General features: G+C 48.3%; 1 protein-coding gene and 1 pseudogene across 1 annotated transcript in view; both read left to right on the top strand.

The window, feature by feature from the left end:
• Window positions 1-25,505, top strand: part of DDX42 (DEAD-box helicase 42) — a 401,460-nt gene that overhangs the window by 356,714 nt on the left and 19,241 nt on the right. The window lies entirely within an intron of this gene.
• LOC147716936 (uncharacterized) lies at window positions 16,458-17,453 on the top strand (annotated as a pseudogene).

Below are 25,505 nucleotides of genomic sequence, written 5' to 3'. Positions count from 1 at the left end.
AGGAAAGAAAAGCATCCTGTCAATAGTCTAAAGGCTTTCATATACAAAAGGCAGTTGTCTCAGTCTGTTTCTTTTTCTGATATGTTTGTGTGTGGTGTCCTTGAATACATTGGATGTTTTTCACCTATGCTTCTGAGGATTTTGTCTCAAAATTAAGTTTTTGTTTTCACTTGACATATATTGGCCCTAAGAAGCCCTTGAAGATGTTTTTTTACCCATCTTCATGCATTAACGATTTGTGAAGTTTCCCTGAAGTTTCTGCAGGACAAAATGGCTGCTACAGTTCCTCATCTAATAGTTGGTCTGCTTTCCCCCTCATCCCCATCTGTCAGGGTGAATCCTGTAAAAAAAAGTCTAAAAAAACCCCATTAAAGGGCAGACAAGGCATCGGGTTAGAAAGAAGCTAAAATACCTCATAAGGGCAAGGGTCAAGAAGAGGAGTGACAAGGACACCAGTAAATAATCTGTGCCTTCCCTCAGAACCTGTACGTTGGAGAATCTAAAAAGGGGACCTCAAAAAGTAGGGAAAATGACCTCTCCACTGTAATTTCCATCACTGCATTTGGACTTGACATCTGCTACTTGCTTGCTTTTTAGAAAGGCATTTCTGTCAGTCAATCTACTGCCGGGGCATGGCCAGACTGCGGACCAAGATTGCTCCGCCACACTCTCCGCAGACACTGACCATCCCGGAGCCTGCATGCAATCCTGCGGCAGAGCGCCCTATACATCAACTTGAATGCAGAGGTGCAAGCTTTTTGCCGCCTGGTGACCCGGGGCCGCACCGCCCACGTAGTGCGTGCCCGGACGTGTCTTGTTGGCGAGCCCCAGCCTAGATTGCGGCCGGCGTGCCGTGAGGGACAGAGGCTGCCTCTTCACAATACATAGGTGTGCGCCTCACCTACCCAATTCATAGGACTGCGGGGCCCCCGCTGGGCCCGCGATACCTCCTTTGCTGCTCTGGACCCTCCTGGGGCGTGTGAGCAGCATGGGCTCTCCGGATGACAGAGGGTAAGCCTGCGCGCATACTTCTACTCTGAGGCGCTCTGGCCCCGTGCTGGCACTGCACGGAAGTCCTGTGGCCCCCTCTACAGTGTGTGAGCTCCGGCCAGCGTATTTTTGGGCCCTCTCTTTGCAAATGGGTGCCTCAATCACCCGCCCTTGTTGGTGCGCTGAAGCCCTCAGCAATCTGGATGCACTGGATGGCCCTGCAGCAATGGTGGGTCAGTTAACGTTAGTGGGGCAGCAGGATCACACATCGGCTCCCCTCCTCCCATAAGGTCTGAGCAGCGGTGGCTTGGGATTTTGCAGCGTGAATCTTTCTGGATTCACTATGCTGTGCATATTCCGCAATTTGGTGGTTGGGTCCGGAATCGTAGTCTTTTTTAAAAAAATATTTCCATAGCCCAGGTGGGCGTCGACGTCCCACCATTTGGTGTACCTTCGGTGACGTTGGCATGCTTCCATCTTCAGATTCTTTTTTCCGCCGTTGGGTCCGGATCGTTGCGTGAAGCTCCCGAAATTTTGAAGGAGAAAAGAAGATAACGCCAAACTTCTACAGAAAAGGACTTGAAAAGACTAGGAGAAGACCATCAAAGCCGGGACGACGAAGGAGGAGAAGTAACTCGAGATCTTCGACGTCCAACAGGGAATGCGCGCACAGGGGGCCCCCTGAGCGCAGTAATGGACAATACACCCTTTAAATTCTGCTGTAACTGCCATCACAAGTGCGCGCAGAAGGACCAGCACCTGGTCTGGAACCTCTGTCTGCCGGTCGACCACGGGAGCAAGGACTGCAACGCCTGCTCCGTCGTCACACCGAAGACACTCCGAATTCGAGAGAAGCAGAGGATAAGCTCACCACACGATGCAGGGCAAGGGCCAGGCACCGTCGCTGTACGAACTGGGCCTCTCCACCGACGACGAGGACAACATCGGCGAAGGACCAGATGTCTCCACGGTCGCAGAGACCGATAAAACATCATACAAGATAGGAGAGTCTACCACCCCGAAACCCTCGACAGGGCCTTTAAGGCCTGAGGCAGACTCTCGAAAATCAGTCTAGAGCCTCGAAGGGAGCACCGGCACCGAAAACCTAGACAACCGAAGCTGCATCCTCCGAAAAGGACTCCCAGAAGGCGAAGACCGGCGAAAAGCCAAGGTCATCGAAGCAGGTCCCCGAAAAAGGAACCTCGACTTCGAGGGAGAAGGAGTCGAAAACCACTTCGACGTAGACGACGCCGTCGAAGAGGGCGGCCGGAACGCTCGACGCTGAGCATGCCGCGCAGATGGAGAGAAAGAAAAGAATGCTCAAGGCAGAGATGGAGAACATCCTTCAGAGGAAGAAAGACTTCGAAGAAAAGATGAGAAGCTACAGGATCCCCTCGAAGCCCGCTACGGCAGTCTCCGAGGTAGGAGATCACGAGGAGTTCGACGCCGTAGAGCCGCCGAAAACTCCGGAGCCCTCGGATCAGGGAGAAGAGGAAGACCTCTATTACACAGAGGGGGAATATGGGGATCAGCGTTCGAACTCAAGACTTGGACTGGCAGGACATCGATGCCAAAAACCCGAAGGAGGCTGTGGATACATACCCCTCGAGGCCTTCGCCGCTAGATGACATTGGGGCTTACAATGAGGTCATCAAGAAGGCGGCAGCAGCTTATGGGGTTAAATTGGAGGAAGAGAAGACTAAAGCAGATTTCTTGCTGGAAACCTTGCTCCCCACGCAGACAAGGAGCCAGTCACTGCCCATGCTGAAGAGTGGCATGGACCAAGGGAAGGAAGCGTTCAAGGAACCAGCGACTTGCAGATCCGTCACGCCAAGGACGGAGAAGAAGTACAAGTTCTCCCAGGAACCTCCCTACATCAAAGGGTCCATCACAGCAGACTCCATTATCGCTGCAACGGCAAGGAGAAGGGCCAACGTCCCGACAACATCTGGGCCACCACCTGACAAGGAGAGCAGGAGATGGACCTGACAGGCAATTCACTGGTGGGTGGCAAACTCCAACGCCCTCCTGAACAGGCACCAATATCAACATTGGGACGAGGTGGGGCAATTGCTCAAACACCTCCCAGAGCAATTCCAGCAGAGAGCCACACACCTCGTCGAAGAGGGAAAAAAACATTGCAAACTCGTGCCTGAAGACAGCCTTGGACAGAGCAGAAACCTCCAGCAGACTGATGGCTATTGGAATCACAGAGAGAAGGCAAGCCTGGCTCAAGATCTCAGGCTTCAAGACAGAGGTTCAGAATAACATCCTAAACACTCCATTCAACGGAGAATCGCTGTTCGGCGCCCCGGTTGATGAGAAGCTCACCCAACTGAAGAAGGGTAACGAAACAGCAAGGTCCATGGGGGCCCTGCAATTCAGAGGGATGAGAAGAGGCACTCCGGCAAGGAGGCCAAACGGAAGAGGTGGTAACCTGCCAGGAACATCGCACCAGGCGTTCCACCAGGGTGACAATCAGGGCCAGCAGAAGCAGACCTGGCACTACCAGAACAGGGGCCAGTCCTTTCGCGGGAGGGGAAACGGCCGAGGCCAGAGAAGGAGAGGCGGTGAGCAACCCCCCTCTAAGTGACTTCGCACGGAAGGATGCGCTCCCCCACTCAAGCCCTCCGAGGGAAAAGCACAGAAAAGCAAAGGGGAGAGGGTTACCCAGACAAGACTCAAAGGAACATGTAACACAAGTGGGCGGCAGACTAAGATTTTTCCTCCAGGAATGGAGAAAAATAACCACAGACAAGTGGATACTCCACATCATACAGTTAGGATACTGCATAGAGTTGAAAAAGAGGCCGCCAAGCAGAAAACCAAAGAAAAGGCACTCGGGAAGGGAGCTAACGCTGCTCCGAGAAGAAGCTCAGGAACTCCTCCGGAAGGAAGCGATCGAACCGGTCCCATTTAGAGAAAGGAACAGGGGAGTGTACTCAAACTACTTCCTGGTACCAAAAGAGGACGAAAGCCTAAGACCCATCCTGGACCTACGCTTCCTAAACAAACCTATAAAGACTAAAAAATTCAAGATGACGTCCCTACAGGAGGTCATCCCACAAATAAGAGACAGGGATTTCATGTCCACCGTGGACCTCAAAGATGCATACCTGCATATACCAGTGAACAGGCAGCACAAGCACATGCTAAGATTCACAGTAAACCAGGATCACTACCAATTCACAACCCTGGCTTTCGGTCTACAGTCCGCTCCAAGGGTGTTCACAAAATGCCTCGCAGCAGTGGCCGCACATATGCAAAGAGAGGGGATCCACGTGTACCCCTACCTCGACGATTGGCTGATAAAGGCGAACTCTTGCAAAACATGCGAGGAACATGCACAGCGAGTCACAAACACGCTGATGGACCTGGGATTCTCCATACACTGGGGAAATCCTTATTGGAGCCGGAGCAGGTGAAGATCTTCCTGGGGGCTCAGATCAACACAATCCAATGCAGGGTGTTACCCAGCGAAAGGAGGACACTCAGCCTACTAAAGGAGATTCGCCACTACCAGAAGGGGCAAGCTCTGACCGTGAGGACAGCGAGCAAGATCATGGGGATGATGGCGTCATGCATACACCTGGTCCCCAATGTACGCCTACACATGAGGCCACTCCAAGAATGGCTGCAACAACAATGGTCACAAGCTACAGGAAGTTGGGAGGATCTAGTGGTTGTAACGCACAAAGTGCAGGAAGAGATGAGGTGGTGGACCAAGAAGAACATTACTGTAGGGAAGCCTCTAACTCCACCAAACCCAACAGTGACCATCACCACAGACGCATCCCAGAAGGGATGGGGTGCACACATGAACAGGCTCAGAGTGAGGGGTCTGTGGGCACCAGCGGATGCGGTCAGACACATCAATTACCTGGAACTGAAGACCGTGATACTCGCCCTGAAACCCTTCCAGAAACAGCTGTACAAACGGAAGGTGTTGATACAAACGGACAACACAACAACGATGTTCTACATCAACAAGCAGTGTGGGACTCAGTCGTTCCCTCTGTCCAGCCTAGCGCAAGAAATATGGAGATGTGCATACCACTCGAAATAGATCTGCTGGCCATACACCTACCAGGGAAGGACAATGTGGAGGCGGATTGGCTCAGCAGGCAGACTTCAGCATCCCACGAGTGTGAACTCAACAATCAGGAAACAGAGAGGCTATTCAGGAGATGGGGTACCCCAACAGTAGACCTGTTTGCAACACGCCAGAATGCAAAATGCCAGTACTTTACATCCAGACAACCAGAGGAACAATCCCAGGGGAATGCCCTATGGATAAGCTGGTCAAAAACATTTGCCTACGCTTTATTTATTTTATTTATTTATTTTGTATAGCGCAAACAGCTACCCAACAAAGGGTTTCCCGGCGCTGTGATTCAGTAGTAGCTGATCGGACGACTGACTTAGATGTTGAATAGCCAGGTTTTTAAGGCCTTTCTGAATTCGATGTAGTTCACCTCTGAGCGCTTGTGGCATAGTGTTCCACAGTGAGGGTCCAAGGTAGGCGAAAGATTTGCCGCCCATACGTGATAATTTTATTTTAGGAACAACAAACTTATTGGCTGTTGCAGATCTCAGAGTCCTAGATGGATGGTAGCGATGTACCAGATTTTGTAGATACTTAGGGGCTTTATTTGTAGAGATCTTATGCATGAAGCATAAGGACTTGAATTTAATTCTGTTCTCTATTTTTAGCCAGTGCAGCTCACGTATAAATTTGGTGGTGGATGAATGGATAGGAATTTTTCCTAGCAGTCTCGCGGCTGCATTCTGCACAGTTTGCAGTCTGCGGACTGTGGCTTTGTTAGCCCCCAAATATAGTGCATTAGCGTAATCTAACCTTGATGTTATTAAGGCATTAATGACCGTTTTTTTTGTATGATTTGGTAGCATCCAACTAATTTTCTTTAACCATTTTAAGATGGCAAAGCAGGTGGCCGATGTTTTAACAGCTTGCTGGTGCATACTCAGTGTGTCATTGACAATAAAGCCTAGATTACGGGCCTGAGTAGTCTGAGTTGGAGGAGAAACCATTACAGATGGCCAATGCTGAGGTCCCCAGAGTTCTTTATTTTTCCCCAAAATGATTAGTTCGGTTTTTTCACCGTTTAATTTCAGGAAGTTTTTTTGCATCCACCCTGCGATTTTCACTAATCCTAAATTTAATGTGGAGGGGTTGTTGTTTCCTGATGATGGAAGGGAAAAGAGAAGCTGAGAATCATCAGCGTAGGAAAACATCATTAAGCCGGTCTCCTCAACTAATTTTTGCAAGCGGGCTCATATACAAATTAAAAAGTAATGGACTTAAAATTGAGCCTTGTGGAACTCCGTGTTTGAAGGTAAGGGTTTCAGAGCAAGCAGATTGGGAAAAAACTTGAAACGTTCTGTTCTCAAGTAGAGATTTAATCCAATTTAAGGCGGCGCCACAGATGCCAAATGAGTGGAGAGTCTTTATTAGTACTGCATGTGACACAGCTTTTCCCCCGATACCATGGATCCCCAGGGTGCTCAACAAGTGCAGGATAAGCAACATGACAATGATCATGGTGACACCTCAATGGACCAGGCAGACCTGGTATTCACAGATTGTGGAGATGACGCAGGGTCCACCCCACAAGTTCTCAAAAAGAAAGGACCTACTCTCCATGCAGAACGGAGAAATTCGACACCCAGAGCCAGAGGGCCTCAGCCTAGCGGCTTGGCTCCTGAGGACTTAGAGTTCGCACACCTAAAGCTCCCACAGAGCACCCTGCAGGTGTTGCGAGAGGCAAGGAGGCTCAGCACACGCAAATGCTATGGGGCAAAATGGAAAAGATTCACTCAATGGTGCAGCAAGAAAAAGCTGCAGAGGAAGCTGACCAAGGAATCAACGGTGCTAAGATACCTCATGCACCTACTGAAAGCCAAACTAAGCTCATCCTCGCTAAGGGTACACCTGGCAGCAATTGTGGCATACACAAGGGAAGAGACTGGGAGAAGCTTCTTCACATCAAGGGTAGTAAAAAGATTCCTGGAAGGGGCAAAGAGAATAGCGCCACCAAAAAGGATGCTGCCGCCGACATGGAACCTGAATGTGGTACTGACAGAGCTCATGAAAGCACCTTTCGAACCCATCCACAAGGCATCACTGCAAATGCTGACAATGAAAGCGGCCTTTCTGGTAGCGATCACCTCTCTACACAGGGTGAGCGAACTACAGGCACTAACACTGCAAGAACCCTAATCCAGATACACAGTGACAGGGTCGTGATGAGAACAGACCCGCACTTCATTCAAAGGTGGTGTCAAGGTTCCACATGAATCAGAGTATTCAAATTCCGAGCTTCTTCCAGAACCCCACAACAAGCGCTGAGAGGGCGCTCCACACTCTAGATGCAAGAAGGGCAGTAATGCACTACATTGAAAGGACGAAGGAACACAGGAAGACAAACAGTTCTTTGTGTCCTTTGCAAACAGTTACCTGTTTAGACCAGTGACTAAGTACACCATAGCTCGATGGATCGCACATATGATACAATTCTGCCACAAGCAAGCGGGGCAGGAGCTAACAGGAGGGGCGTAGGCCCACTCGACCAGGACGAAAGGAGCAACAATTGCCTTTCTGGCCAACACAACAATTCAGGACATATGCCTGGCGGCAACATGGGCTTCAGTGCACACGTTCACTAAGCACTATTGCGTGGATGTACAGATGAACAATGAAGCACAAGTAGGACAAAGAGTGCTTCAACATATATTCAACAACCAACGCTCATCTTTCACCCAGCTGCCACATAAGTAACAAAACCGTTACAAAATCTATGCACAGCATAGTGAATCCAGAAAGATTCACGCTGCAAAACGAATAGTTTCGTACCTGTTTGTGTAGTTTTGCAGCTTGAAGATCTTTCTGGATTCACTAGCGAACCCACCCGCCTCCGCCAGAAAGATGAGGCTGGAGAAGAAGGTGGAAACACATGGAATAGAAAGCAAGTTGAAGCTTACAAGATACGTGAAAAGAATTACGTTGGAAAAAGGATTAACAAACCTAGCCATGGATTCACTACAAGGACACAAAAGAAAGAAAAAAAATCCGAAGATGGCGCCCAAGGGTGGGAGCTTCCGCCGGAAGCATGCCGACGTCACCGAAGGTACACCAAATGGTGGGGCGTCGACACCCACCTGGGCTACAGTAACAAAAAGACAAAAAAGACTAAGATTCCGGACCCAACCACCAAATTGCGGAATATGCACAGCATAGTAAATCCAGAAAGATCTTCAAGCTGCAAAACTACACCGACAGGTAAGAAACTATTCGTTATACAGCATTACCACCTGAATGCCTTGCACTACGCCCGTTGGAGGTCCTTGCTGATCATCACATCTGGGGCCAGCTGGAGATGCTTTAGATGGCCATTATTTTCCGCTGCGACCAAATTGACTGCTTGTTAGGGTAGACACAGATGTCCCGAATGATTGGTGCTTGATCGTTGTCCCATCCTCTCCTCCAGCCCCACTCCTAGGTCATGGGCAAGGGAGACCTAAAACCTTAAGCAGCGAAAACACACCGTTCGAGGCATGTGGGCTGCTGAATTCATATCTGTGCATAGATCGCCACCTAGTGTTGGGTCCGGATGATTGCATATTGTTGTCCTGGAAGAGTCTTCGAAGTATCACGAGATAGATGGCTCCTCCCCTGGACTACAGTGCACATGGGCATCCTCTCCATCCTCAGATTGTTTTTTTCCGCCATTGGGTTCGGATGTACTTTCGATACTCGGAGTTCGGAAATAGATTAAAAACTTTCTAAAGGTCAAAAGGCCTTCGGGGCGTCGGTATTGTTCTTCGATCGGTACCAACTACTTCCTGTTCTTTCTACTCAGGATGTCGAATCGGGCCACGTGGCCTTCTCGACACCAGGGCCAATCGTTGATGGAACTAAGTCCTTTCAAGCGATGCCCCAACTGTAACTCTAAATACCCACACATTGATAAACACCCAGTCTGTAACAAGTGTCTATCTCCAGAACACAACGAAGCCGACTGCTTAGCTTGTGCTCAATTTAGGTCGAAGAAGACACTTAGGGTTCGACGAGCAGCGAGGCAGACAATGCAAAAGTCAGCCCTGAGCCAGAGAACATCTTTGAAGACGACCAAGAGGTCGTCGAGCCTGAAGACTCGGATCAGCAGTCGGAACAAGAGTCGGAACATGACTCCAACTACTGCGTCGATGACTAAGAAGACATCGTCCAGGTAGGGGACGACGATCCAGGCATTGGAGCTGTCGAGGACGACTCCGGCGAGGACGCTGGGCCAACCGTGAGTATGGAGCCCAATATATTTGCAGGTTCAGATCCAGAGGTCAGGTCGAAGCATCGCCGGAAGGCCTTAGTCAAGATCAAAATGTCAATTCTAGAACCCCGCAGTTAAGCCCGGCTAAGAATATAATACAAGAGCCATCGGTGCAAAATTACCAAACTTTGGGAAAATCGAAACCGAAAGTGATGGAACCTAAACAGAAACCAAAACTGATCGACATCCCATTCTTCGGACCTAAAATGGCAGATCCATTGAAAACGACCAAACAAAAACAGGTCGCCGACCCGTCGGGGTCGCATGTAAAGGTTGTCGAGGCCAGAGCCAATACACCCATGTCCGCAATTAAGCTGAAGGCTGTCGAGCCGAAAACATCGATGTCGACGCCAAGCAACACAAATAAAGGACTCGAACGGACAACAGTTGTCGATACCAAAGTACAGGTCGAACAACCGAGGCAAGTGCACACAAAGACACTCAAGCCAAAATCAAGACTCTAGCCGATGGCTTCGTCGAACCAAGGCAACACAATATCGCTCCGAAGCAGCAAGCTCCGAAGTAGACACCGGGCCAAAGGATGGTTATCGAACAACCAAAAACAGTCGGATCGATAATCACGGCGCCAAAAAAGATCATACAGTCTACTAATATAGTCCAACAAGCAAAGTCTCTCAGACCGATAAAATTTCGAAGATAGCAGATTCGAACCGACCCAGCCAAAAAGGCAGAAATTGGGGGAAAGAGCTAAAGTACCTGAGGAACAGGACCCATCGGCTGAAGAACAGTCCAAACTGTATGTGGACCCCGATACTGGGAAGGTTACCCTATTCAAAAGAAAAGCCAGACCTGACACTAACGTTGAGTCCTACAAAATACCTCTAAAAAGAAAAAGAGACACTTCAACATCTCCAGTTCTTTTTGAGACTATCACACCATATGTGCAGGAAACCTATATGTACTCACCCACATGCACATACAACTATGGGGAGTGTGAAGACAATGAACAGTACAATTATCCCACGGATGATGACCAGGACATATAAACTCGGCCATGGTCTGACCCTGTGGATCCTGGAGACTCTCGGACAATTCCTGACAATACTGCATACCCTGTTAAAACATCGCCTACAGAGGACACAGCTGCCTTCAACGCACTAATAGAAAGGGCAGCATATAATCACCATGTGGAGATGCATGCAGATCCCATTGATGAAGACTTCCTCTTTGACACTTACAGCACCTCTGAGAAAAACGTCAAAACATTGCCAATGCTAAAAGGGGTGCTTAAACATGCAGGGGACATATTTAAAGACACAACCAGGGCACGGGCCATTAACCCTAGGATGTAGGGAAAATACAGGCCAGCACCAGTTGACCCTACATACATTAAGGGACAATTGCCTTTGGATTCTTTAAGTCGTGTCCAATGCACGTAAACGTGCTAATTCTCAAACCTCTGGCGAAGCTCCACCTCCAGACAGAGTCCAAAATTCTGGAGGCTTCAGGCAAAAGGGTGGCTGCTCAAGCAGCTAACATATGGAGAATTGCAAACACGCAGGCCCTGTTAGCCAGGTAGGACAGGGCGCACTATGATACACTGGAGCAAATTTTCCAACATCTACCAGACCTTTATAAGGAACATGCAGAATTCCTGATACAAGAGGGAAAGCTCATATCTAACGCATCCATTAAATGTGCCTTAGATGCAGCAGACACAGCAGCCAGGGCTATCGACACCAGTGTCATGCTCAGAAGACATGCGTGGCTACGCATCTCTGGGTTTAAAACCGAAGTTCAAAACACTTTACTTAATCAACCTGTAAACCCAGACTATCTATTTGGCCCTGATATGGACACAATATTGGACAAGATGAAAAAGGACACAGAGATAGCCAAGTCTATGGGTGCCTTGCAGTCACAGCAATATTGAGGCGGTTCCTTTCGTCGCTCCGGCAACAGAGGAGCTACTAGAGGAGCCTCAACACAGCAAACCCCTTACAATAAAGGCAACAAGCAAATCACCTACAACAAGAACAGTAGAGGTGGATATCATGGCAATAACACCAAGGGTAGAGGACGAGGAAATAACAGCTCCAGATCCTCCACCAACACCAAACAGTGACTTCTTGTCACTGCCCCCAGACCATGTAACACCGGTCGGGGGAAGATTACAGTAGTTCCTGCCAGTCTTGGAAACCATAACTACAGACAGGTGGGTGAGGCAAATCATACAGCATGGCTATTGCCTAGAGTTAATCTCCACACCGCCCAACATACCCCCAAGACAACGTCCTATGTCCGCAGAACACCTACACTTATTGCAGCACGAGGCCATCAGCATGCTACAAAAGGGGGCCATAGAACTAGTACCCTTAGAATACCAGGGTACAGGGGTGTACTCTCTATACTTCCTGATCCCCAAAAAGGACGGGTCTCTCAGACCAATTTTGGACCTCAGGCCCCTAAACCAATACATCTTATCAGAGCATTTCCACATGATCACTCTGCAGCAGGTCTTGCCACTGTTGCGTCAAGGAGACTTCCTCGCAACACTGGACCTCAAAGACGCATATTTCCACATACCTATACACCCGACACACAGGAAATATCTCAGGTTTACAATTCAAAACCAGCACTACCAATTCAAGGTCCTCCCTTTTGGGGTAACAGCCCCAAGGGTATTCACCAAGTGCCTAGTGACAGTAGCTGCACACCTCAGAAGACAGCAGATACATGTCTATCCATATCTGGACCACTGGCTAATACAAGCACAGTCGGCCCAGCAATGTGCCAGCCACATGTCGCGCACTATTCACCTCCTGCATAGTCTAGGTTTCTCGCTGAACTACAACAAATCCCATCTCCAGCCTGCCCACGTGCAGCAGTATCTGGGAGCAACAATAGACACTCTGGCAGCAAAAGCGCAACAAAATTCTGCCAGAATAAACAGTATTCAAACGCTCATCCAGAAGTTCAAACCACAACACTCACTCCCAGCCCGAGTGTTTATGCAACTGATAGGCATGATGGCCTTGTGCATCTTCATAGTCCCCCACACAAGACTTCACATGTGTCCGCTGCAGGAGTGCCTAGCAGAGCAGTGGAACCAGGCTCAGGGACAATTAAACGACCTAGTGTTGGTGACCAGTCGTGCATACAACTCTCTGCATTGGTGGAAACCACAAAACCTTTGCAAGGGACGACTGTTCCAGGAGCCTGTACCACAAATTGTGCTAACAACGGACTCATCCCTGATAGGGTGGGGGAGTCCATGTCCTCCACCACACAGTACAGGGCCTATGGACCACGCAGCAGAAGAAACTGCACATCAACCTGCTAGAGATGATGGCAGTTTTTATGGCAATCAAAGCTTTCAAAGTACATCTGTGCAACAAAACAGTGTTGATTCGGACGGACAACATGACTGCGATGTACTACCTACAGAAACAGGGAGGAAACCACTCCCCACAGCTGTCGCATCTGGCTCAAAGAGTGTGGAAGTGGGCCATCCAAAGAAAATTTTTTCTCATGGCGGAACACCTCCCAGGCAAGGACAATCAGATAGCGGATCTGCTCAGCAGACACAGCCAGCAAGTGCACGAGTGGGAGATTCACCCCTCAGTGCTTCAACCATACTTCCAACAGTGGGGACAGCCAGAAATAGATCTGTTCGCCACAAAAGAAAACGCAAAATGCCGGTCCTTCGCCGCAAGGTTCCCACACCCGCAGTCTCAGGGCAATGCGATATGGATGAACTGTCAGCTAAATTTGCCTACGCTTTTCTAACAGCACCGTTGATACCGCTGGTGGCACGCAAATTGCGCCAGCACTCCATGACGCTAATCCTAGTTGCTCCAACATGGGCCAGGCAACAGTGGTACACCACGTTCCTAGAACTTTCCCTGGTGCCTCATCAAAGACTACGACTAACACCCAGTCTCTTAACGCAAAGCCATGGAGACATTCAGCACCCAGATCCGCAGCAGCTGAACCTTGCAATCTGGCTCCTGAGGTCCTAGAGTTCGGCTACCTCAACTTACCTCCTGACTGCATGAACATAATCAGGGAGGCAAGAAAGCCTACAACAAGAGCTTGCTATGCGTCAAAGTGGAAACGTTTTGTTATTTATTGTAACAACAACATAAACCCACTAGACGCGTCAATTCAAAATATCATATGCTTTCTTTTGCACTTACACCGCTGCAATTTAGCCTATACGTCCATACGGATACACTTAGCAGCCATAGCTGAGGTGAGAGCTTTCTGCTTAATTCAGAGACTCTGTCCCTCACCACCCCTTGTTGTAAATATTTTTGTCCACCCTAAGCGTGGAAGGGTATTCTCAGATGTGAGACCCTTGCTCATTGCACCATCAGGATTCAAGCAAACCGGGCCGAAGACGACTGTAATGCCAGAAACTGGTCCCCGGTAGCTTGTTTCCTTCCCAGTGTAAGAATTGGCTTTTGTAGTTTGGTTTGCCCTGTTCCCATCATGCACTGGGACAGGAACAGACTAATTTGCATGCAGCCAGGTTCTGAAACTGGGATGGTGCAGTGAGCTAAAAAACGGTGTTGGATCTAGCCCTGATCTCTTGACTGGGTGAGAGCTTTCTGCTTAATTCAGAGACTCTGTCCCTCACCACCCCTTGTTGTAAATATTTTTGTCCACCCTAAGCGTGGAAGGGTATTCTCAGATGTGAGACCCTTGCTCATTGCACCATCAGGATTCAAGCAAACCGGGCCGAAGACGGCTGTAATGCCAGAAACTGGTCCCCGGGAGCTTGTTTCCTTCCCAGTGTAAGAATTGGCTTTTGTAGTTTGGTTTGCCCTGTTCCCATCATGCACTGGGACAGGAACAGACTAATTTGCATGCAGCCAGGTTCTGAAACTGGGATGGTGCAGTGAGCTAAAAAACGGTGTTGGATCTAGCCCTGATCTCTTGACTGGGTGAGAGCTTTCTGCTTAATTCAGAGACTCTGTCCCTCACCACCCCTTGTTGTAAATATACCTTCAAAACAGGCAGCACCTTTCACTGTTCAGAGTGCCTGCAATTAAGGCATTCATGGAGGGCCTCAAGCAAGTAATCCCCCCCCCCAAGACACCCACCGTCACCTGTCTGGAACCTAAACGTTGTTTTAACCAGACTAATGGGACCACCTTTTGAGCCTTTACACTCCTGTGAAATACAATTTTTAACATGGAAGGTGTCTTTTCTCGTAGCCATTACTTCGCTTAGAAGAGTTAGCGGGCTGCAAGCCCTAACTATTCAAGAGCTATTCATTCAAATTCACGCAAATAGGGTCGTGCTTCGGACAAACCCTAAATTCATGCCCAAAATGGTATCACATTTCCACATCAATCAGACAATAGACCTGCCAGTGTTTTTCCCAAATCCACAGTCAGTACCTGAAAGAGCCCTACACACACTGGATGTTAAGAGAGCTCTCCTATATTCCATAGACAGGACAAAAGATTTCAGGAAGACGAAACAGTTGTTTGTTTCCTTTTCACCACAGCACAAGGGCAACCCTATTTCAAAAAATGGTTTAGCTAGATGGATAGTTAAGTGCAGCCATTAAAGCTAAACGCACTTTAACAGTTCCCCCAAGAGCGCATTTCACATGCAAAATGGGAGCTTCCATGGCTTTCCTAGGAAACATTCCTCAAGAGGAAATATGTAGAGCATCCACATGGTCTATCATACATACATTTACCAAACACTACTGCGTAGATGTACACTCCAAGCAGCTGTAGGACAGGCTGTTCTCAAATCTCTTTTTCAGACTGCTGCAGCTGACACAGGTAACCACCGCTAGGGGAGAGACTGTTATACATTCTATGCACAGATATGAATTCAGCAGCCCACATGCCTCGAACGGAATATGCTACCTACCAGTATGCATCTGTTCTTGGCATGTAGGGCTGCTGACATTCATATCGCCCACCCTCCTCCCCGGTGCCTGTCGAAGCTGTAACATTCATTCTTACTTTTACTTTTTTGCATGGACATCTCTTACTGTACCACACTCCATCTCTGCCACAATGGCGAAAAACAATCTGAGGATGGAGAGGATGCCCATGCGCACTGTAGTCCAGGGGAGGAGCCACCTATCTTGTGATACTTTGAAGACTCTTCCAGGACAACAATATGCAATCATCCGGACCCAACACTATGCGGCGATCTATGCACAGATATGAATGTCAGCAGCCCTACATGCTAAGAACAGATGCATACTGGTAAGTAGCATATTCCTTTGAGAAGACAGGTGGGGGTGCGGACTCAATGTGTTCTATGATGTCTGCGAGTGGCAACCCCCCCCCCCCCCCCCGCCCCCCCACCCCCCACCCCCGTTGGAAGTTGCGCAGGAAAGTTAAGTGCTCAAGTCAGAACTTAAGGTGGGTGTGAGAAAGTGCCATCTTTCTTGCATTGGTATGCCCCCATTTTTTTCTGAATTGCTGATGGGCTTTGACTGAGTGTGCCCTGGGCTCCTGCCAACCAGGTACACAGGGCCTGTGTTCCTTCCCTAAAACTGTACTGAAACCAAAGACCCAATTGGCTTCTCTGGCCACCTATCAGCCCCTAGTAAATGGTACCCTAGGTACCCAGGGCATGGTGACCAGAAAAGACCCCTGAGGGCTTCAGCACTTAATGTGCTACCCTCAGAGGCCCTGTACCCTGGCACCCACACACTGCCTTTGCAGGCTGAGTGCCTAAGTACAGAACTAAAACAAGAGTCGACATGGCACACATCCCTTTGTGTCATACCCACAGAACCCACTGCCCTGGCATACATCAGTCACCCCCTCAAGCTGGGTGCCCTATGCCAGAGGTGAGGGCACAGGTGCATGAGCCCTGTGCCCCTACAGTACCCAGGGCCATTCCTGGGCACTGTAAGTGCAGTGATGCCATTAAGCAGACCCTCCAGGATATCGCGATTTCGCGATTTGCCACGAAAACGGCACTTTTGTAAAAATGCCGCGATTTTTACACAAGTGCCCGCGAAATCGGCACTTTAGTAGAAATCGCGGCATTTTTACAAGAGCCGCTATTAAAGTACACTCCATTGGCCTGATGATGGAAACCCACGGTGGATAAAAAGTTTGATAGGATATTTTCGAAACTGATTCAGAGCAAACATCACTATGAGAGATCACTATGAGAGATCTGGACCAGCAGATGGCAGTGCACACTAAAATTCTGAAACCGTGCTGCTTATTTTTTCCAGTAAAGTGTAGTGTGTTGCTGGCGGTATCCCAGAATAGAACTAGGCAGGAAGCAGATGAAGCCGACAACATGAATGAGGAAGCCCAGGGAAATGCCATGCCAGGGGGACCTCATAAAGGCAGCATGGAGGAGGCACCCCCTGGAGACGGCACGCTGGAAGCATCAGAGGGAGTTAACAGCTCAAGAGTGCATCGTGCACGACGCGACAGAGGCTAGCAGCCTGCATCAGGTAGCTCATGAAGACAAGGTGCAGGAAGTTATGCAGGAGACAAATCAAGGTGGCAGCATGCAGAAAATAACGCAGGGGAGCAGCGTTCAGGAGGGAAAAGGGGGAAGCAACGTAGAGGAGGAAACAGAAAACACAATTCGGCAAGATAAACAGAAGAGTAAAGCTCATAAGCAAGCCCAAATGCATAGCAAGCAGGTGGCAGCCCAGGAAGGCAGAGTGCGAGAGAGTTGTAGAGACTGGATACAGCGCCATCCCAAGTTCTTGGAGATGATGGCGCTGAATGTTGCTAGCAGCACTGTCTACACCACATTCCTAGTTTATATAGACCTTGTGGAAGGGCGGAACTGGCATGAGGTGCGGTACAAGGCGCTCAGAGACCTGAAGTTAATCTGTCTTTGTGCGCGGGAGAAGGAAGGGCAGTGCCCCTAGGTTGTGGTGCCAACGTCAATTGGAATGTCCTATAGTCATGAGAGAATTCAGCACATCATGGAGCGGACACGGAATCTGGAGGCGGAAGAGGATACGCCGTCATCTGTCGTGTTGGCGATTGTGGCTTCGAACTCCACCGTGGTGTATTACAGGCTGACGGAGGGGTTTGTGAAGCCCGAGCCCCCGGATATGATCGAAGATATTGACAATAAGCAGTTCCGGAAGAAGCGACGGAAGCTTTGATGTGGACGTTATTAACTCTTGTAGGAACTGCACATATTCTGTAAAGGGCATTTGTTTGAAAGTAAAAGTATTTGCATCTAATATCTAAAAAAAAAAAAGTGTAGTGTGTGGTCTCAGACTCTCAGTTCAGTGATCTTCAATCCGTCCCCGTCTCTCTTGAGGGAGCGCAAAGGGTTGTTTGTACACGAGGAACCGGGCTCTGACAAGACGTCGGGCTGAGGGTGGCTCCTTCACTACACGATCAGATGGTTCTTAAATGCAATCTCATTTCCTAAAGTACACAGTAAACGGTGCTTTAGAGAAGAAATCGGAGCCTCGCGCCACTTTCAGAAATGTCTGTGTTAAAAAATACATGCTAGCTGTGAAATACATTTTTGATAAGGTGACAGGACACCACATCTTCACCCTGTCCCAGAACTGAAATGTTCTCCGTGTTGTGCCATGTAACTCCCTGGGGGATACCGGTAGGTTCAGCCTGTATTTCTGGAGACTCCACTCCTGTCAAATGTAGTGCGGAACGTTCGAGAGAATCCTGCACAGATAATAGACATTGCCCCAGATTGGATGTGGAATGGCTGTTTTACCAATCTATTACTACTCAAATGCTGCGTCTTCTTCTGCGTCCATACAGAGCGATCCACTCTGCATCGAGATAAGAGGGTCCTTTATACGGATTCCCAGACTGTGCGGCTGCACGCTTGGAGACTGAGGGGTACCAGTTTGAGTACTGCAGAATCTATCTATGCATGTTGCTGTAACACGTGCTCAGTGGTGTGTGTGGGTAGGCATCAACCCCTTTATTGCAGATGCTGCCACGGGTGCTAAAGGCGTGCTACGCTCAACCACCCTCAATTGACATCCACAAAGTTACCAAAGTGTCTACATTGTAAATAAACCAAATATACATAGCTTCATGTTGTTAAATAACTAAAAAAACTAAGATATCTGTGTTTGATGTAGGAAAAATGGCCAAATAAAATGCCGCACAATTGCCGCTACATTTCCATATTTGTGACGCTAAATTTCCATTTTTGTGCCGCTAAATTTGCTAATCCATGCCGCTATATCCTGGGGGGTCTGATTAAGAGTATATAGTGCTGGGAGGTTGTCATTACGAACTCCATAGCACCAAAATGGCTACACTGAAGACTGACAAGTTTGGTACCAAACTTCTCAGCGCATTAATCCCGTGCTGATGCCAGTGTGGGATTTAATGTAAAATGCACCAGAGGGCATCTTAGAGATGCCCTCCAAAACCCGGACCTACAATCCACGTCTGGGCTGAGTGGCTGCAGAGTCTGCCACACAGTAGACCTGTTGCTGGACCCCTGGGTGGAGAGCCCCCCGCTCTCCTGGGCCTGCAACAATGCACATCCTGAGCGAGGTGCTATGTCTCCTCCCCCAGGATGGACAGGGGGAAGCTTCAAAGGCATGCCTCCTTTGAGAGCTTCTCCAGACCATTTGCTGTACGCAGCAACTGGCCCCCACCAGTTCTACACCCACTCTGGCGGGAAGACTGGCGGGAAAAACTACGTCAGGAAGGGGGGGGGGGGTGTCAACCTTTGCCAACTCCACCCCTCAGGTGGAGGCGACGAGGTGAAGCACGACGCCGGGCTCTGGCCATCTTGTAGATGGGGAGCCCTGCCCAATCCCAGCTAGGCTCCTGCCCCCCTCCCACAGGAGAGGAGCGAACTATTGGGTGTACTCACCCCAGGACAGGGACCCGTTGGTCCCTGTCCTTGCCCTACCTAGAACGCCCCTAAATTTAGTATTTAGGGTCTCCCTGAACTTTCTTTCCCCAGATCCCGATACCAAAAATAAGAAAGAAGATCAAGAAGACGACCCGCCGTGCAGCTGCTAACAGGGCAACAATTACTAACTTGGCCCCAGCCCTACCGGCCTGTTGACCCTGGAACCTGCTCCTGCCTAAACCCGGCGACCCCCGCGGACAGCAACCTTGGGACACCCAGAGGACCTGCCTGCCTTGGCCCTCTTGAAGATTGGGAATCCCATCAGCAGAGGCTCTGCTGCAACAATCCACCTGGTGCCTACCAGAAAGCTCCGGACTAGCCGAGCCCGGGCCGGGCCAACCCGAACCAAGACCACAAGGACGTCCCCCCGGCGACTGGGACCCGAAGTCTAGTGCCCAAAGACCCTCCTCGACGAACCAGCCGGCGCCTGCAGACTCAGAACCAGGGGCCACCCCAACTGCGACCAGCAGAGGGTAAGCTTTTCCTGCACCCGACGCCCTACAGCCCCCTGTGCCTCCCTTTGGGGTACCTACCTGTGCTCCAAGATCCCAATTTACCTCTCAAAGTGCTGGTTGCCCCTGGAGAGTCTCCGTCCCCGAGCCTGCAGCCTTTGTTCCTTTTTGACCTTTCCCATTGGATAACATTGAGCGCCCGATGGCTCAAAAGCACCCTGCACCCAGCCGCCCGAGTGCCGCTGGCTGTGATCCCTGTGTCCTATCCTACTTCCCCACCCCCCCACAACTGCGTGGCCTGCTAACCAGCAGCCACCAAGCGAAGGCCCCCCTTCCCTCATTGGATAACATTGGGCCTACCTACCTCTGCACCCGGCCGCCCCTGTGTCGCTGGGATTGAACTAACTGTAATTACCTAACCCTGGGGGACCCCTGAGTCTCTGCCCAGAACCTCAACTTCACCAACCAAGTACTCACCTGGAAACCGGTAATTTACTTACCTGCCATTGGATAACATTGACCCATTTTGACTCGAAAATTTTCTAAGTGTAAAGTTTTGAAAACTGAAAATATTCACATAAAATCTGCCAAATTCCAAAGTACTGACCTGTGATCAGGGGATAAGCCAGTACTGTACCTTTCAGCCCAGTACTGAACAGCAAAAGTAATCCCTAGCGGGGTTACTAGTAATCTGTATTTTCTCTATAGGAACCCATTGTCTGCTTTTCTCTGAAATTTCTTATAAGTGTCTACTTTTGAAAACTTGAAATTTTCTTTAAAAATCACAGGAAATACTGAAAAGCAATTACCTACCTGTTTTGAGTTAAGACCCCAGTGTTGGCCCTAGGAGACCAGTACTGGATTACAAAAGTAAGACAATCGTACTTTACCTGCAACCTGAATTTTCTCCCATTGAATAACATTGTCAGATTTCCATTGAAAAGTTTCTAAGTGTGAACTTTTAAAACCGCTTTATATTCATGAAAATTCACTACAGTAACTAAAAAGTTTTTGCTAATCTGGTTTCAGCTTAGACCCCAGGACTGAATCTAAGATCTAGTCCTGAGACTACTAAAGTAATCTGTATAGTAATCAACTGTACTTGCATGTGGAAAACCCATTGAGCTCAATGCTATAGTGTGTTTTAGGATTGTGTTGCTTACTGTCAATATTGTATTAATTGTGTACCCGAACTTTATTGCTCCTTTGCAAAGAAATTACATGATTGAACTCGTAACAAGAAAAGTACATTTTTATAACTGTTGGTTCTAAAAATAAAACACCTATATTTGTGGATATTTAAACAATTTGCCTGGAGTTCAGTCCTTGAGTGTGGGAAACCTTTTGCTGACTGAGTGTGTACAACAAATGCTTTACACTGTCCTCTGGTACTGCCTTACTGCTCGAGCAAGCTACCACTTTGGAGAGTAAGGTCAGTTCTGACTTTAACCTCTGTTATACCTCTGGGGTTGGTGGACTCTATACACACTGTACTTCATTCTAGCCCAGTATATATAGAGCCACTTTCTGACAGTGGGCATCCGTGCATTGGATTTGCGTTTCGACACCCTCAACAAGCGCATTGACACATTGGGGGCCCGACTGGACCAACATGATAAAAGACTGGACACGAAGGAGGACAGGGTATCTGACCTTGAGGGTGGTGTGGCTCAAGCAACAAAACGTCTGGAGCAGATGGAAGGCCTACTAAAGAACGTGGCCATGAAGAATGAGGACCTTGAAGCCCGCAGTAGGCGCAACAATGTCCGCATTATGGGTGTGCCAGAATTCACAAACCCGGATCAGCTGGATGGGTTCGTTGAGGCCCTACTGGCAGACTTGTTCGGTCGAGTGTCCTTCACCACTGCCTTTGTTGTCGAAAGGGCGCATAGAAAACTCAGTCCGCGCCCGAATCCTGGTTGCCCCCCCCTCGCCCCATCCTTGCACAACTCTTGAACTTTAGGGCTAGAGATCCGGCGTTGCAACTGGCTCAGGAGCGTGGATCACTGGACTGGCAGGGCTCTTCCATTTCTTTGTATCCAGACTTCACGGTGGTGGTCAAGAGGGCCGTCGGAAATTTGTGTCGGTTAAAGCTGCATTTCGAAAAGTCGGCTAAAGGTATGGAATACTTTATCCAGTGCGTCTGAAGGTGGACGTCGATGGCAGATCCAAGATCTTCTACACTCCAGCTGAGGCCTAGGAATTTCTTCTACTCTGCTCCCACGCTGGCTCGCTGAGAAAGTTTCCCACGTCGGAACGTTCGCCACAGATACCAAACTCTGGTTCCAGCAAAGAATTGTTTTCTGTGAGCTGAGAGACCTTTTATGGCAAGATAATGATAAGTATCACTGCGTATTTTCTCTGTTCTTTCTTCCAGGTTTTATATGCTAAAGATGTTTTAGGATTGTGGACTCTGGCCTAATGTATTCTGTTTGCAAGGCATGTTTCTTAGGTCTCCGAGGACAAGGCGAGGCGTTGCCTCGCTCCCTGTGCGGTTGCACATTTCTTGCGATGTTTTCATTTTGTAAAATTGAAGTTTGCTTAATACCATTATGGGATTGTGGGTGTTCCCCTTGTTTTTGATTAAGGGGATGGGTGGTTGGGTGGGGTATTCTTTAGGTCTATGGAATTACTTGTTCCTGTCTGGGCTGTTTCGTTATGAGGTGCCACAAGCATATGCTCGCACATCTATGCCTCTCATAGTTACCCACATTTGTGACAATGGCGGGTAAGCTCTCCACTGTCTCAGATGTCAATTTTGTTACGTGGAAGTGCGGGGTTTGAACAACACTAGAAAAGGTAAACGTCTTGAATTATTTGCAGCGCCATAAAGCGGAAGTGGTCTTTCTGCAGGAAACCCACTTGTCCCCCTCATCTCCTACTTCATTTGCCTGTAATTGGTGTGCACACCTTTATTTCGCGAACAATAGCACGTATTCTAGGGGAACTGCCATACTTGTACATAAATGTTTACCTTTCCAATTTTATAAAGTAACAGCGGATAATGCGGGCCGATTTAAAAAAAAATAAATAAAAGTCAATATATTGCCACCACGGTTCGGTGTCAGGCAAGTGTTAGTCGTTGAAAACATTCTCAGATGTGAACACCACACTCTGCGTTGCGACAATTGATGTTGCCTCGCCTCAAAAAATTGTGCAAACTCTCTTCCAACATCAAATTGATTGACATTGAGATTTTTAATATCCATACCATCCACTGGATGTATCTCTGAGAAAAGGCCTCTCCACTTTATCATACCACATGATGATCCATTTGAGGTACACTTGCAGCCTCTTCTACTCTCTCTCCTCGGCCTTCAGTGCAATAACTGTCATTTGTGTAAACACCTACACACTAAACCTCAGTTTCAGCAAAATGGAGAAAGCACGATTCAGCACTGGAAATATCAGTAGTTCCTCACATATAGGGTAAAATAATGGATGTAACTGAAAAGATGTTGCACTGCAGTTACTGCCCCGAAATGCCTACCACAACTGAGTTGCATCTACAATCTCTACAAGAATCTACCATGCGACATAAGACAGAACTTCAAGAGGTGGTTTTCGTACACAGTGTTTGTATCCAACCTGATCATTGGTGCTACAATTGATTTGGCAGAACTGGCGGACTCCGGCTTTTGCCATGGCATTATCCTGATATGTTCCTCCTGGCTATTTCTTATCTCGCTGAAAAAAAAATGCTCAGCTGAAAATCTTCAACCTATCATTCTCAGGCTCTGCTCTTTGATCAACACACAGAAGAGGAGATACTGATGATGAAGATTAAAGGTGTGATATTAAAAACTGTTGGAAAATGACTGGCAATGCCAGAGGTCTGTAACAGCATGTAAGAGTGACAGAACATCACAGGGAGATGCTAACTATTTTGCAAGATGACTATTCGCCTTCCATCATGGCACCTCTGCCGTATATTCCACCAAAGTGGACTCAAAAATGCTTTCTAGTCCTGGTCCCAAAGAATAGTCTCAAGAAGCAATTTAGATCCCTTCTGAATCGCGTATAGTCCTCAAATAAACGGGGAATATTCCACATGCTAGCAGGAAGCTTGCCATGCACTGTAGATGTTTAGGATGTCTATTTTCCCATTTTAATTGTGAAAAGATGCAGAAAGTTGTCAGTACTAATCTGTAGTATTTTCCTGTAGTCTAAAGCTTGCTCCGTAAATGTGCTCGGAATGCATGGCAGTAGTGGCAGTCCTTCATAATCTTCAAAGAATCTAGACCTGGACAGATAGCTGTTAAAAGCACACAGTGAAAACAACGTAGCACAGGATCTGCACACCATTTCATTGCTGCACAGCCCAGCATGCTATGCTGTGCTATGGATTTGTAAAGAGCATGGCTACCCGACTGGCGACGCAGCGTGGACAGTCAAGTCCCTCATATAGTGACTGAGATAAAAGCAGGTCATTCAAAAAATGTTTTGAGGGATTTCCTGAATTTGTTTTCTTCTCTAATCTATCTGGGTGATGGAGGTAGTGAGTTCCCGAGCTTTGGTGCAAATGTGTGACCTCCAGTTGTTGCTTTCTTGATCTTTGATACAGTAAGACGTCTCTGATCAGACGGGCGGAATTGTCACATCCTTACTATTCTGTCTTATTTCAGAGAAGCACTAGAGACAGTCCAAGGAAATGTGTCGGTAGAATGCTTACCATACTCCTGCCGCGTTTGCTCAGATGTTTTCAAATTTGCGTTTTTCAAAGAAGTCTCATGTCATAAGATGGTGCAGTGACTCCTCTTGATGTACATTGTACATGGGCACATACTGCATGATAGATTGTTTTTTTTTCTTCCCTTGGGTTCCAATGTGAGCAGAGTCTGATGCAAATACATTACAACAACTTTTTGCTGGCCCTGTTCAGTTAAATTTCCAACCCACTGTGTCTCCATTGGTCTCCAACCTATTCTGTACAGAGTGCTACTTAGTTTGGTTAAACACATTGAGAGCTTTTAATATTATTAGTGTTATATATTTAAATTTTTTTATTTGTATATTCAACCAGGCTAAAGCTTTCTAATTTCATAAGTTGGACTGCACACAGGTGAGCTACTCGGAGGCAGCTGGAGAGCTACCGTAGCTCACAAGCTACTGGTTAGAGACCCGATGTCTAATCCAAGCTCCAGTACTCCGTCCTCTCGGAGTGCAAACAACTATGACGACACAGAAGACTTCTTCAAAGCCCCAAGACATCGAGGGCCTTATGCCCCTCTGGTCTGAGAACCTTTTCCATTTCTTATTCGCCAGAACATGCTGTGTCGGTAATGGAACGGACACCCTATTAAAATTGACCTCCTAGCCACTTATAAACAACTAGTGCATGTACCCAGACCACAATACCGCTTACTTTACGTTGTGCCTTGTCTTAAGATCCAAAAATACTCTCGGGCATCAAAGGGTATGGCGCTGGTCCCACAGGACGGCGTACCAGCAAAACACCTCAGAAACCTCAATCATATTTTAAGGGAAAGGCCTCCCTCTGCATCAAAGAACACGAAAAGGGTGGCCCGTCTGGTCTCCTGTGCGTGCAGCTGTCAAGCAGTCTGTAGTTATTGCTTTCCAATGAATCCAATGAGCAGAACAAGGACGTAGACCCCGGGCCAGGGACTAGCCCTTGCACGAGGATCACACCTCTGGTTGTGTATACATTTGGCGCCTGATGCCCATGTCACCAAGCCAAGGGCTCAAAAAAAGTCCCACAGTAAGACAGAGCATCCCACCTGAGAGAGTCTAGCGTCAAGGCCAAGCATGGATATCCCAAAAAGCCAATGACCTCTACCCCCTTCTGGCTCTGTTAAGTAACAACAAAAAGCTTCACAGTCTAACAAGCATCCATCCATTCCCCCACCCCACCCCC

This window comes from Lissotriton vulgaris, chromosome 5 (genome assembly GCF_964263255.1).
Source record: "Lissotriton vulgaris chromosome 5, aLisVul1.2, whole genome shotgun sequence".
Classification (NCBI taxonomy): domain Eukaryota; kingdom Metazoa; phylum Chordata; class Amphibia; order Caudata; family Salamandridae; genus Lissotriton; species Lissotriton vulgaris.
The sequence above is the reverse complement of the archived record's forward strand: the minus strand, read 5'-3'. Positions and strand labels throughout refer to the sequence as shown.